Raw genomic sequence first — 13,587 nt, 5'->3', positions numbered from 1 at the left:
AAATGTTATATATGTTTTATTTGTTTTGTGTTGGGCAAATCCATTAAGCAGATGCAGGCGACAGCATGTAGTTAATCTGTGCACTGGACCATAACATGTGTTGTTTTAAGCTGTAGTTCTTATGGGATGTAATTCTTATGGGAGGACACCGTTTTATCACTAGCACCCCACGCCGCTGCCATGTTACCGTCCATATATTGCTGTAGACCAGTTTTAAGCTTCCATCTTCCACGGTGTTCTTTTACAGCTATTAGTGTGCATGTTTGCATCTTTTAATCTGTGTACCTGTTATACTTAGTGATGCACCAGGCCGCCTAAGTAGTACAGTGGATAGAACGTCTGACTGTGGAGCGGGAGACCTGGGTTCGAACCCTGGTCACGTCATACGGAATTAAGAGTGAGTGAGTGAGTGGTTCTGTGCTTCTTTGTGAATATTCCAGCAAAATAATGGCGGTGGACACCAGAAAAGGGCTTCACACATTGTACCCATACGGGGAATAGAACCCGGGTCTTCAGCGTGACGAGCGGACGCTTTGACCACTAGGCTTGCCCATCGCTCCGGATAAAGCAAGAGCTGACCTGCTTGCGGTCAGTATATTGTGTCTGAGTGGGGTGTCCGTGTGAACCTGGTCATCTGACTTGGCCACTACTATGCATTATTATGTGCTGCTTTATCCTACATGTGCGATTGTGTCTCATAGACCAACTGGCCAGACATACACTTATCATGTTTTTAACTGCTCGCTTGTATATTTTTACAAAGTGGAACACATTAATAAAATAATTTTCTTCTTCTTCTTCTTCTTCTTCTTCTTCTATAAAACCGGCATTGCATCATCTTGTGCAATCTGACACACATGCATGCACGTTTCTGTATAGGTGAAATTACGTGAACAAAATGCATCATTTGGTCTAATCCGAATTACCACAATGATCAGGTTCATTTAAAATCTAACACCTTGTTTACGTGTTTGTTCTGTATTTAAATTGTATGTCTTCTGATTAAGTATGGCTATATAACATCGAAATGAGAGCGAAACATTATAGACAATGGTTATCTATTTCAGCATGGATAACATTGCCCATGATATATTCCGTCATTCCTGGATTCTGTGGAACTAGCCGATGCTCGCTGTTGGTAACCTCCCAAAACTTACACAGCCATATCTTAGACAGCTTAAAACAACAACATTTCTGGTTAAGTGCACAACTAATCCTCAAGTTGATACCTATGTCTTATAATGGATCAGTCCGGTAGAATCAATTAGACAAGACGTTATGTTCATTCAGCATATTTATTATAAGTTCAACAGAGATAAAAAATAAATATTAAATAATAAATATGGTATGTTGATCATGTCCATTCTTGGCATGTTAAGTAGCATTCCACCTAAGAATCATGCAGAAGTGGATAAGTCATTCTCTTTATTTGGCCTTTAAAATGTCATGTCACTCAGAAATGTTTCTTTTCTTAATATTTTTCATTAATTAGCCGTTAATTAAAGTTCTACGAAATTGACCCAGAATCGCATGTGAAAATGTACGGAAATACTATTTTTCAGTTGACAATTTGTTAAAACCATTCATGCTGTCAGAATTCTTTACTTTGTATTGAAAGAATGCATGTAACTTTCACTTCAGTTATATTTTTGAAGAGTTGATGAGTACAGCTCCATAGCAACGGTTGTCAAGGTAACGGGTATTCGAACCCGTTAGTTGGTTGGTTGGTTTTTGGTAAGTTGTTTAGTTAGTTTAGTTACTAAGTTAAATAAATAATTGAACAAATGAATTAATATGTAAATCTAAAAATATAATATACACTAACCCTACTCAGACAAACAGCATTCGGCCATATATTGACTATAAAACATTCTCACTACTTATTTCAATCCAAAGATCACATACATGCATACATCACATCATATATTCACAACTACATACACTCTGAAACGTCGTGTTATTCACAATAATGAAGTTGACATCGATAAATCTTGCTTTTCTTATGCATTCCACTTCTAAATGTCCTTCAAAGTTTTGAGTTTACACATACTTTACAGTTTCAATTGTTTTATTTATTTACAAGCTAGGTTTACTCAGCAGGGAACCCTAATTAGGACTGTTCCATTTCAGTCATGGGTGTTGTCTCAATTAATCCCCTTCATTAGTGTTATGGCTGTCTAAGATATGTCTGTCTAAGTTTTGGGAGATAACCCCGCTGTTCATCTCTTGGTGCAATTCTATTCAGAATCCAATAGGAGACGATCGTGATATTCTAAAGTATCTACAATATTGGCCCAAACATCATTATACCGAGCGTTAGTCATCTCATTAAAATCCTCAAATTTACAATTTTGATTTTATCAAATCATTCACGTGCCTTATTTTAATTGTATTCAGAACAGATGCGTCAGGAAAGAAGTCGGGGCTTCTGAGTACACAGTGTCCGGTTAAACGGGGTTTTCCTGTGAAAAGAATGTGTCACGCGCAGAAGACAAATATTCAGAATAAGTCTGGAATTTATGTAACATTTTCACCGCCAGAGAAAAACCAGTCGGATTGTCTGCAGAAACCATTTGATGTAAAAGACAATAGAACGATGAAAGGTATATGAATGGATAACTGAGTGTGACACCAAATGTTATAATGATCTTGTATCTCCTGACTCCAACACTGTCTGGGTAACAGAGGGTTTTAGTTGGTTCATTCTATCTCACCAGTTGGTTTCACATCTATGAAAATAAAATAGCATGTGACTTGCTTTTGAGGCGGCTCTTGTTGTTAAAGTTACCAGAATGTACGAAAACACGGGTACGATCGCAAGATGGGAGACACTGGCGGAATAACCCGACACATTGCGAATGACATGGTGAGTTTAAAAGGGCAGACTCTGATGCAGAAACGAAATTTGAGTCGAAAATCTATTTCTTAAAAGTACTTAAAAAGTTATTTCGTTGTATTTTAGAGGCGGACAGATCATAAACAAGAAAACAATTCTTTTAAAAAGTCAAACTGTGAGCTCATACCAGCATGACATGAAAATTTCGTTCGTTTCACAAAACGTTTGCCTGGGTCAGCCTCAGTAATTGTGTGTCTCATAGACTGACCTTACTTAAGGGTTCATTAATGATAGCGCCTTCTCCCACAGCTCCTTGTACTAGCGGGAGGTCGTTCCTGTCGTCGTCCACGGAGGCCCCCACAGTTCCCACGCCCACGACAACGTCAAGCTGATGCAACGAGGTACTTTTGTGTTCAAAGTATGGACTTGCGGAGGCTGTAGAGAGGGTCAAGATGGAGCAGTTGTATTTCAGGCTTCATCGTAGCACTCACATCTTGTTTATTACAAAACTGGGGTGTCTGTATCGACAGTATTTCCAGGTTGGGATGATACTGCGTTGAATTATATCTACATTAAAATTTAATAAAATTATAGAAACAACTTATTTACTTGATATAATTTTAGAAAATCAATATTTATTTAATAGTGATGTTTTCTAAACCTCAGAGGCCACTGACCCCGGCTACATCATGCACAGTACTTGTTGAAAGTAACAAGCAATGTAATTATATTAACATATGTTTAGCTTTAACAGAACGGTGGTTTCTTCAGTCTTGTGACGTGTCTCTCTTGTTTCTAAATGGGTTCTACTGAAGCCATGGAACAATTATCCTGTACTTCATTCAGCATACACACGGACTCAAAAATTAAAAAATGGACTTAAAACAAATTCTGGCCATTGCTGCCACATTTATTTTTCGTTTTTTTGCTCAAGCTGCAAAAATATATCAATTTTAAACATTTATGTCAACACCTATTATACACCTGTCATACGGGCCAGCTCCTGCATATTTATTTTTATTGTGTTTATACATTGCACTTACATACTGTCATTTTTTTAAAGTATGTTTTACATTTCAAAGGAATAATTGTGCTTATCTTTAATCACATTCCGACCGAAATGATTATGTCACAGGTGAAAAGCTGCGACTTATTTTTTCTGTTGCATTATTTATAATGTCATAAATATTTGCCGCTCTTTATGAATGATATTTTGCATGTTTTTTTCCCTTGGAAAATTGAAAAAATAACAGAAACACTGTCATCACAGTACAAATGCACATTGCCTTATTCGTTCGACGAAACCATTGAAATTTTATCATTTCCAATAAATAAAGGTCTCATAATCTCTATTCATTACGTCTTGTTGTTAACAGTGTTACGAAGTCGCTAAAGGTGAAGGAATGAGTTGGGATTAAATCTGGGGTTAATAGTGATCTAGTTACATATTGTTAAAGGTGAAGCGAGTGAGTATGGTTTTATGGTGTAAAATTCCAGTAATATCACGACGGGGTGCACCAGAAGTGGGCTTTACACATTATACCTATAGGGGGAACCGAACCTGGGTCTTTGGCGTGACGAACGAACGCTTTAACCGCTAGGCTACCCCACCGCCCCAGTTGGAGCTGGAAGGTAGGCCAGGAGTAGTGGAGTTTGGGCACGATTACCCGCTCCCTGAGACATAGTAGAATGGGATTGCTGCTGACAATGCCTGAAACATAATCGTGGAGGATCGGGATTCGAACTCACAAACATAGGTTTCCGGATTGCCAAAGGTGCATAACACTACACAGAGAATTGCGGCGCCTTAGACAACTGAGTTTTAACTTACACTTAAATGCCCCCTAAATGGAGATAAACATACAAGGCACAATACATGACGTTAAATGAAAATATAATTTCACTGACTGAACCATGTGCAAAACACCAACAGATCCGGGTTAGAAGTTATCTTCAGTAACACATGCTTATTGTAAGAGGCGACTAACGGTGGCCAGGCACACTGACTTGGTTGACACATGTCATCCCAATTGCGTAAATCGATGCTCATGCTGTTGAACACTGGATTGTCTGGTCCAGACTCGATTATTTACAGACCGCTGCCATATAGCTGGAATATTGCTGAGTGCGGCGTAAACAACAACAATACCGAACCAAACCAACATGTCTCACAATCTAGTTCACATTTTGATCAGGGAATAGCAAGAGGTACATAAGATTGTACTGCTTTGGTCCTACAGGAAGCACATCTGGCGTTTCCTTCTACAAGTGACTTTGTTAGAAATGCCTGCAGAAAAGAGTGCCCAGTGGGATGAGATGGTAATGTGATTGTTAACCTTGTGCCTCCAGACAGCTTAGGTCGTATTCTCCCCAGGGAGCTGAGAATTAAAACCGACTGTGCACTATTCTATTGACTTGTCTATAAATAATGCAGCGGCCTGGACATTGACTGGAGAGGATTGGTGCATCATCATCGTCGTCGTCATCATCATCATCATCATCATCGCCACCACCTTCGCCTTCCTCCTCCTCACAAGGGCGGTGGGGTAGCCATGTGATTAAAGTGTTCGCTCGTCACGCCGAAGGCCCGGGTTCGATTCCCACATGGGTACAATGTGTGTCAGTTAATTGTACGGATAACATGTAATTATTAGACGATCCACGACAAAGCATATGCGATGATTATATATTCCCTTATCTCTCTTTGCAGACAGCGGCGGGACTCGGCGATTCGAGTAAGCAATTCGCAGTAGACACGACAAATGACATTGGTTTTATTAGGTCAAAGTGCCGTGCACTTTCATAAAATATTTATTATCTTGCCCTCCGTCTTGCCCTGCGTGTGGTAGGCCCAATGAATAAAGATATAAAAACAATAAAGATCCCGTGCCCACACGCCAGCCTTGTAAATTCAGGAAACATACACAAGACAACGGTAGTCTGCCAATAAACAGTGGCCAAATATTCCATATATATTGCTATTTACACTTTCATAACGGATCCAAATATTTCAATTCGAAATAAATACATAAATACTAATTTTTTGTTTACAAATATTTTATTTAATAATGTCTGTAATTACGGATGATGTTCATTTGTTATCTAACGTCAAATATAGTTTAAGTTTATTGATATAATTTAGCAGGTTGTAAGTTTGGTCCGCGAGATATTTTCAACATTATAAGCATTACTAAGTTCAAAACCACTTAAGATAATAGAAGAAATATTGTCTTGAATTAAATCGGGCAAATCTAAGGGACGAGTGAACCCCGCCACAGTAGAGCCCACCCTGATCAAAGACTGGTATTTCTTTGCAGGGAGAGACACATTTTACATTATAAAAACAAATATACACTGTCAGGCTAACACAAAAGTACATAGTTGAATAGCAGATATACATCCTGTTGGTGTTATGCAGTGGTACGTTAACACCCGTTAAAAGGAAAGGCGCTATATAAATGGCCTATTATTATTATTATTATTATTATCATTATTATTACGTTATAAGTACATTGAAGACATTTCGGGAGATACATTTAGCGAGGTTAAATCTTCTGGTGACCTTGCTGTATGTGTATCTCCAGCCTACCATGACAAAATTAAAGGTGAACTTATTCGTGTCAGTGCATATATTGAAGGGAAGGCAATGGCTGAGAACAGTGTCTTGAGTGGGTTGTTGAACTAGGGCAAGGAATCACCAATAACAGCCATTAAACAAAGTATGACGACGCATATACTTACAAATTGTTGTTTATATTCCAACTTTCCAACTTCATGACGTCTTTATGAAACAATCATTTTAATGTGTAGTACTACATCACACGTGTCTAATATGACGTCACATGGCTCGTTGTGACACAAAAATACCACCTAATAGTTGTCGACTTTAAACATATATTTCAAACTCTGTTGTCCCGACATGTATCGAATTTTCAGTCTACAATGTATTGCGTCTTTAAAACTGAATAATCTAGTCATTACAAGCTTTCAATTTCTAACCCATAAAATACAATTGATTGTTTGAAACTGCCCACTGACAATTTTGAGAAAAAAAGTGTATTGTTACCAACTATTACTGCTGCTGATGGTTGGGTTTCATATAGAAGTGGCTATTGTGATTTGAAACCTCAGACTGGTCAATCAGAATCGATTAGTTTCTACATTCCACATAAAGTGAGCATCTGAAAATAACAAAAAATCACTTAATAATCATACAAACATGAAATGCTTGGACACGTTTTACTTCAAACCCGGAAACTACTACACAAAAACTCAAAAGTTACAGCTATGTTTACCTGTTATAACTGAGGAATAAGTTCTCAATCGCTGCCCATACTGACTACGTATCCGGACGTCAATTTATTCAAGAAAAAATGATGTCTTATTTCATCATTCAACATCCATATATTTTTTGCGAACCAGCACATGTCATTTTCGTTTGTATTGGCCTATTTCAAGTAACGAGGAATTGATGTATGCTCCCAATTGTACCCTGGAGTTGTCTAGACAACACTAACCTTATCTGTCATGAGAGGATATTCCTGATTCAAAATGAATAGGGGTTCTGGCTCCAGGATCTCAGCCAAATTCAAACATGATGATCTACCGGTCAGTAACTTAACCGTCGGAGACACCCTGTCTTTAGTACGGAATGGCCACCGAGTGATTGGTGTTTTATTGCTCTATAATATCAGGGATTTCAAAAAACGTCTTTCGTTTAGGTGTCTGAACACAAAAGTCCATGTTGTGCTGTATTTATACATCTTTCAGTCTCGTTTTCTGGAATGTGATTCAGGAATTATGTAGAATTCGTTTGTGATTCACATTGCAGGAACTGTCTGCAAATATTACTTCGGTTGTGAGTGCCAACAGGTTTCTTTTTAACAAGAACGGTAAGTTTGGTCAAGGCACTGATGGTGCAGCAAGACTCGATCAGATCCTAACAGGAGCAAGCAGGTAGGTAGGGAAGACCTGTGCCTTCATAAACAGAAAGTCAGAGCATCTAGTAATACTATAATAATTGATGCACTGATGGTGCAGCAAGACTCGATCAGATCCTAACAGGGAGCAAGCAGGTAGGCAGGGACGACCTGTGCCTTCATAAAACAGAAAGTCAGAGCATCTAGTAATACTATAATAATTGATGCACTGATGGTGCAGCGAGACTCGATCAGATCCTAACAGGGGCAAGCAGGTAGGTAGGGACGACCTGTGCCTTCATAAACAGAAAGTCAGAGCATCTAGTAATACTTTATTAATTCACAGATGGGTTTGATGTCTATAACACATATATCAGAAATGCACGGTCCTTCTGGCGTGACTGACACAACATGTCACTAGAAAGTATTTACAATGTAAAGTTGCAGATGAAACAAACGCATACCAATATTAAACAAACACGTGGAGTGCGTCTGCTATGAAACAGCTTGACTCCTATTTCGAAATTTTATTTATTTGGTTGCTACTGTGTGGTAGTTGATGTCCATTGACCACGGGTGGTGTCCACATCTACGGTTTGTTTAGGAAATACAATATTGCATGCGTGTGTTCAGTGCAATAATGCATTTTAATATCAAAAAGATCATTTCCAATATGCAAAGTTCTAGTAGCAGCAGGGGAGGGGTGTCGGGTGGGGGTGGGGGTGGAGAGAGAGGTAGCTCTATAGCTGGAGGACCATGAGATCGATGACGTCCACAGCAACAATTACAACAACGACAATAGCAACAATAATATAGCGACAATAACAGCAAAATATCAAAATAATGATGATGAGCATGATGATGAGAGGTTCATAGACGAGAATGTGCATTGACGATTGCAAAAAAGACCAAAAAAGCCCAGCCATACTGAATATAGCTAAGAATGTTACAGTTCAAAATTAATATTGTGGAATATAATTATACATATGAATAACTACAAATTGACGATATGTGTACAACCGATGTATGCCTCAACTGCCCATTAATCGTTTTACTAGCGATATTAAAAGGATGTAATTATAAGCCTCAGTATTCAAAATAGAATCTTAGCATTACATGAAAATAATTTCAATTTCTGAATTCCCACTGTGGCATGAAATAGGTATGGTACCGCACTACTACAAGTGCATGCGAATGTGTATGGAATTTGATATAGTAATTTATATACACAACAAATGAATTAAGTGAATAATGAATCAACAAATGAATCAAGTAAGTGTCTCGAGTATAACATCAGGGGTCTTCGAATGAAGCAGCAATCTGGTAACAGTATCTCATGGCAAACTGAAGTGGAAGACAAATCTGAGAAAATGAATAAAATCCAACTGTAATTTTGAAATCGTGGACGGAAAATGACACAGAGTGGTGATATGTTATTCTTTTGTATAATCCCATGTTATCAAGAAGAGTGGCTAATAATTGTATACATTTTATCCCGGCGAGGTAAGGTGACTCGCAACTCAGAACCTAGTCCATACAACCCTTGGCCGCCATATCCACGTGGGTTGGGTTTCACCATGATCAGACTTCATCCTCCAACATGGCCCCGCTAATCCCTTGTCTGGTTGGCAATATGTCGTTTGAACGCTGTAGAGATCGCATACACCCCTAAAACCCGTAATTGGTCAACTTGCATCGGTTGCGTCGATTAATGACCCGATTATATCGCAGTCAAATTGAAAGCACGTGTCATGCGGGATCTCGCGAGACTTGTGATAAGTAGAGCTAGTTGGCCACAGTCACGCACTCATGGCGACGAACACCGCGCAGGGTGGGAGGGGTTTCAAACGGGTAGCTAAGATCTCCCAGCCATTGTGACTTGATTCCTTGAGCGTGTCTAAGCCAAAACACCTCTTCGCCTTCCCGCATCCTCAAGGCATCGGCTTTCCTTCTTTATCAGTTCATAAGGGTTTATGTTGTACGACGTAGGTCCTAACGTGTCGTAACGTGGCGGTTTAGTTTCTAGCGCCGACGCTTTTAGCTCAATCCAAACACCTTGTGATATTGGATTACTAACATATATACTACTGAGACGACGTCGGATTTGTTGTTGTTTTCTTGTGACTTTAAAAACACATCTTATCCTCTTATAAACATTTGTTCTTAGGATCTGTAGGTGTTTGGATGGGAGTTTACGTTTCGATACGCAGCTCATCTGTTTATGAACATTGTCGAGTCAGTTTCATGTTGACCTATGCTGGGTTATTATGTATTATGGATTCAAACGTAATCTCGCAGTCCTCAAAATATCATGGTAGTCAGGTGGATGACATCGCTCACCTGATACTATGACTTACCCCATAACAGCACATCTCCCTGACGAAAAAGCGTTCACTAACCTGTATCACAGAAAATACTAGTTCTAAAATCGGCTTGGGCTCACGCTTGTGTCGGGTGTTAACATTGACATAAAACTTAAAAACTGAAATTTAATTAATACGAAATAGAAACAACAAACGCTTATTGAACCGACACGTATTTATTATTATTGTGGAAGACAGTCAAAATATATATGAAGAGGATATTAGTATGGCATTGTGAAATACCATTAGCATCACGTCGACTTATCTTACAAACTACTGGGGAGAAGATATGTACCCGAGAGTCATTTACAACTAAAAGACAATTGTTCTTTTCTTTAGCCTATTAATTCAGGCTTGATCTCGTCACTATATGGCTGGAATAATGCCGATGTGACGTAAAACCCAACTCAACTCAACTCAATTCTGTTGTTCATACCATGTTGTTTTTGGCAATCGTGATATGAGCGGAAGTAGTTTTTTTAACTTATGTTAGATATCAGCTATATTTTCCCTGACGAATACGTATCTTATAGCACCGACTTAAACGTCACCGTACTGGGGTCGATACAGGGTATTGAACAATTGTTAAATAGTCGAGTTTAACGTCGTATGGGCATGTTCAGACTATTTAAGGGTCGTTATAAAACCTAATTTAAACCACAAATCATTTTAAAGGAGTAATTATGTATACTTTTGACCACTGGTCCTCCTATGTCATATCTGCACCAGAAGCTGGCGTTGTTCACAATGAATGATGTGGCCCTCACGATCAAGATATTTTAACATGGTACGCTAAGAAGGTTATTTTGCTTGAAATGTTTTGTTTTTTCCTTTTCTCCAATCGCTCATTTAAAAAATGATACTGTTCCTTTCCAGTATACCTTAGTTTGGAACAACACGGACATATGGTGATATGTGTGAATACCATTTGACCTGAGTCGTTGTCTCCGACCATCACACAGGTCAGGTACTACTGTCAGGGCAGGACATGACCTGTTCCGCCAACAGATGGTGTTATGATAGTAACTCGACAAGAGGTCGTTAGCATCTGTTTGTGTGATGTATCGCGTTTACTTTAATGTGTGAGTGAGTGAATTGGGTTTTACAATATATCATGTCAAGGTGTGGCAGCGATATATGGGAACAAGGCCCAAAGTGCTGCGTGTTTCAGACAATTACCATTTTTTGGAAACTGTGGTATGAATAGTCTGGCAGAGAATTAGGTGCGTGGGTAGCCGCAGGATTGTGTTCGACTCTTCCCTCTCTAGCAACGTGAGTGACGGCCTTTCCTTTTGTTCCTTGTGCGGGGATCAAGCCGAACGCATCGTGAAAAACCAACTCACTCACTTGCCAAATATTTAGTACTCATACACTAAGACTCAAATATGCACCTAAGCCTTTGAATGATCTGTCATTCATGATCCAATGGAATGTACGTTTCACTTTTCAAACCAATCGGTCATTATTTTCCATCCTTTCCAGTTTACGTTTTTCAGACTATAATAGGTGTTGACAGCAATGGATATTCAATATTATGTCATGGTTACGTTTTTTGCGAAACAAATCCGTCCCTTTGAAAGAGAAAAATATGCGAGCATATCAGTGTGATAGTAATGTGAATAGCATAATCTGCAACCATTTGTGTCTGCGCTCGAACCAAACCGCGACGAAATCCTTCGGGAGCTTTCGTGATTCGTGTATTTGATATTCATTTGTCATCTATACGAGCAATTCCGCGAATTATTTGCTCAAAACCATATTGTAATGAGGACCCAGGTCAAGAGTCACCCTGCATGATACAAAATTCCCCGTCATTGTCACAATATGTTCGCAAATAGAATTATGATATCGGCAAACTCAAGTCGTGGGAACAGACTGCATTGTACCTAATAGCATTAAATGTAGTTGAGTGATCGACAGAGCGAGCCTTTTCATATTTATGATTGTGACTTTCTTGTCCTTCTCACAAAATTTGAGCGATCATTTTCGCTATTGTTGATGATAGTTCGCATTTTGCCCCTCCCTCAGGCTTGAGGGTTCCTCACCCCCGGGATCCGGGGGTAAGGGTCACGCCCATCTCTTAAGGTAGGTTGGATCAAGTTTCTTTCACAGACCGGAGCGAATAAGGTTTGGAGTGAGCGGTATTTGCTCGTCGTGCAAAAATTAGAAAAGAGACAGACTTGTCCTCTTGTTGCTAATTAAACGCAACTCTTTGACGGCACGTTTCCTCTGTAACGCTATCCCCGCGTTTGTCCGTTGCTAATTGTGCAGTCTCCCAGGAACTCGGGCCGGTGGGGCCGGGGCACGCGCCGCGTCCATGGAGCCAGGGCCATGCGTGTGCCGGGGGTCTATTGCATTAATTTCGTCATTACGGTCGCCCCCGAAAAATTACTGTCATACAATCATAAAAGATCGACTATTGAACACCGACTTGGCAGTTTACAATGCATATTATGACGTTATACCTCAATTCCGCTTCACCCAGGACTGTTTCAGACCCCGGTATGGCTCCAAGAAGCTAGCTAAGTGACCGGCCGAATGACAGAAATATTATGGGTGAAAGAACTGTATCAATTCCCTTGTGAGTCCCCCAGCGTTAAGGTCCCCCTCCCTACCCCTGTCGGAGATGTCGTGTCCAAGCCTACTTATTTGGCGACTTCAACACTTAAAGTCCTCATTATTTCCTTTGAAGGTTTTTACGACTCTCGGTTGAAGCGATAGTTGCGTTATGCTTTGGCATTATGAAATATGAAATATGATGAAGTTATAACTGGGACAGCGTTATAAACTAAAAATATGACACATAAATCATACAGTAACAGTAGGGCGGGTTTCTCCTAAACTAGGTCAAGGCCGGCCGCTGTAACCTACGTTTCTCCAAATATAATTTCATTAGTGTAAAATTCAAATTCATATAGCTTCAAATATTTTAAAGAGTATCGAGTTAAATGCATGTATATACATCATGTAAAAACTAAGAGACCAACTCCAATTCCAAATTCATCTTTAGTAAATATTTTGAAATCGAACTTTGATCAACGTTTTACATTCATTTTGATTGAAGACGGATATAAAATGTCGGTTTCGTGGTATATGTGAAGTATTACTCTAAAATATTTTAAAAAGCCGAAGGCATACTTCGTATACCACTGGAAGATAAACCTACTGTGTTTTTAAACTTGAGGCTGTCTAACTGTAAATATGATACCTATATTTAATATAAATTGGAACCAGCACTATTCTCCGTCCATTGGTGCCAAAATGGTTGCCCTTGGTGACAGTTCAGAGACCACGCGATAGGAAAGTATATATATACTTCCAACATTGGTTTGTTTTCTAGCGGAAACGAACCCTCTGGTACCACCACTGCCAACAGAACCTACCTGAGGAAGGATTCAATACCACCGATATTCAGCTCAAGGTTCCTTAACCACAACATTCTGACAATGTTCTAATATCGAAAATGTCG

The sequence above is a fragment of the Haliotis rubra genome, unplaced genomic scaffold (assembly GCF_003918875.1).
Source record: "Haliotis rubra isolate DU_JTF1 unplaced genomic scaffold, ASM391887v1 Scf452, whole genome shotgun sequence".
Lineage (NCBI taxonomy): Eukaryota > Metazoa > Mollusca > Gastropoda > Lepetellida > Haliotidae > Haliotis > Haliotis rubra.
Note: the sequence above shows the minus strand (reverse complement) of the source record.